Consider the following 2,651-nt stretch of genomic DNA (forward strand, 5'->3'; position numbering starts at 1 on the left):
TTTCAGGTATGACAATAAGGTGATTTCCAACTCCAAACTTGACCATAATAGAGGGAGGAACTATCTCAGGTTGTGGAACCATAATAGAGGGAGGAACTAAACTGTTCATCTCCATTTGAGAGACTTTGTTGTCTGCATATCTTTCTCATCTCTCTTCTACGCCATCTGCAAAGAATCCAAATCCATGGCAGAAAAGGGGCTCTCATAGGTTGACATGAAAATATTCCCGAACAAATATCTAGCTAGCCATATGTTCTGTTCCTCCTTATATTCAACCTTATAATACTATAATTTCTACTCCACGTAAATCTGTCCATGTAGGCAATAGAGAGAAGCAGAGTACTCGCTTCATGGGTGTCAGATGGGAAGTCGTAGTTGGGGGATGGAGGTGCTCCTCCACGCACTTGGCCTTGCTGCAGCACCATACTTAGCCTCACCATGAGCAAAGCCTTACATACGACGAGATCCTGGCAGCACTACTATCCTTCCTCGAATACTGAGTTGCGCCAGCTCTAGCCCCGGCTATCGCTGCAGAAACACTCTCAGTCTTGACCAGGGCGGACTTTCAAGAGTCGAAATTGAGAGATCCCGGCTTGAGAGACAAGGAGTTTCTGGGATCTGGAAGCGGGAAGTTGACCGGCAGTGGACCTTGAACAGGCGAAAGGCCCCTGGCTGCTCCCTCGTAGACCTGCAATGTAACACAGGACGATACATAATAAGCTCAAGATATTCATATAGTGAGAAAAGAAGGATGCAAAACATTGCTTAAATATATTAGCAGCAACCATTGCTAACTAACCCTTCTCTCCAAATTGTACACACCCTGGTAACCGCGCATCTCAAAGGGAACCACCAGCTTCTGGATAATTGGAAGTGCATGGAAAATTGTAGAAAATAGGAAGAAGAAAACAGGCATCTCAGTCTCGGTCATATAAGGTGGGTGCAACGATCAACAACAAGGTGGGATGTGAATGTAGCCAATGACAACATAGTAATTGCGACTTACTGATGCATCGGTGTTTTTGGGGGGTGTTTTACTTGCGGATTCTCGCACAGCTAGCAAAAGTCAGTCAAGCCTTCAAGCCTTCAAGCCTTCAAGCCTTCAAGCCTGACCTGCAATCAATCAATTCAAGAAGCACCATTTTAGCGATGGTTTGACTGGGCTGTACAAATCAGTCAAGCTGCACAAATCCAGGCCATGGACAGGAGGAGAGGAAAGGGAATGAACCTGTCTTACTGATTGAGGCACGTCCTCCTAGCAGACGACCTCATCGGACCTGACGCAGCCGACCACGTCGACGCACCCTAAGAAATATATATATAATCGGCAATGGCGTGAGCAAGAATCTCTACTATTAAAGGGGGATATGCCGTCGTGATGGTTCAACCAAAGGGATGGTTCGACCTCTCCTATCGCTACCTCCCACCCACGTCGTCCCGTTTTTTTATTTACCCTCCGAAAACCAACCGCAGCCCTACATAGGCACGAAGAAAAATCGCTCCACCCACGTCGCGCTAGGCAAGGCTTCGCCTCGCCTCGCCGATCGATTTCAACCGGAGCTACCAACTCCCTCCCATCCCAATCCCGATCCCATCTCTCACCGGGAATACTCGCTGCCGCCGCCGGTTGTGCTCGTCGCCCCATCACCTCTCCATCCGCTGTCGCGTGCCTTTTGGATCGGTGAGGGGTGCCTCCCGTCCCTTGCGCCCGCCTTGGTAGAGAGAGATGGGGAGAGAAATAGATAAGGGAGAGGGAGGAGCAGATAGCGGCGGCGCTGGCCTAATCGCCGGTTTGAGTGGGTTGTACAAATCAGTCAAGCTGCACAAATCCAGGCCATGCACAGGAGGAGAGGAAAGGGAATGAAGTTGTCTTACTGATTGAGGCACGTCCTCCCAGCAGACAAGCTCCTCGGACCTGACACAGCCGACCACGTCGACGCACCCTGAGAAATATATATTACCGGCAATGGCGTCAGCAAGAATAGGACTTAGGAGGAAGATGATGGATGGGATTGGGATGGGACGGACCGAGGATGCGGGATACGGGGTAGTGGCGGGGGAAGTCGATGTGGTGGACGCCGTCGACGGTGTAGATCTCCCGGTAAAGTCCTCCATGGCGGCGACGGTGTCGGGGTCGGGCACCTTGGATGCGGCGTGGATCCATAAGCGGCCTGTGACCGGCGACTATGAGGAGCGGCCCTCCACGCGCTTGATGCCGTGCACCAGCAGCGACGCCCATGGCTGGTGCATCGTCAGGCATGGGTTCGGCAGCCCACGGCCGTCCCCGCCGCGCATCGCCGCTCCTTGTGGTCTGTCCGGAGGGGAGAGGAGAGGGTGACCGGCGGCCAGAATCGGAATCGAAACGGAGCGGCGGCGTGATGTAGGTTGGATTTCTTCCCGTTCCCGCGGCCGGCGATGATTGATGTAGTCTTCCTCATCTGCGTGTGGTGGCGGCAGCGGAGATTTTTCTCATGAGAACGAGAGAGAGGACGGATCTGGGGAGAGAGGTGCGGGAGACTTGGAAAGAGACGTGTGACGTGGGCCAGGAGGGGGTCGGTTTTTTCTAATCATGCGAGAGAAGGATGTGATCCTCCATATCTATCGATGGAACTGCTAGCGAGGTCGAACCATCTGTCGTGGTTGCACCATCA

The 2,651-nt window shown here is 52.4% G+C and overlaps 1 pseudogene; it reads right to left on the bottom strand.

The window, feature by feature from the left end:
• Window positions 1-433: 433 nt before the first annotated feature.
• LOC123450327 lies at window positions 434-2,295 on the bottom strand (annotated as a pseudogene).
• Window positions 2,296-2,651: the final 356 nt, after the last annotated feature.

The sequence above is a fragment of the Hordeum vulgare genome, chromosome 4H, assembly GCF_904849725.1.
Source record: "Hordeum vulgare subsp. vulgare chromosome 4H, MorexV3_pseudomolecules_assembly, whole genome shotgun sequence".
Lineage (NCBI taxonomy): Eukaryota > Viridiplantae > Streptophyta > Magnoliopsida > Poales > Poaceae > Hordeum > Hordeum vulgare.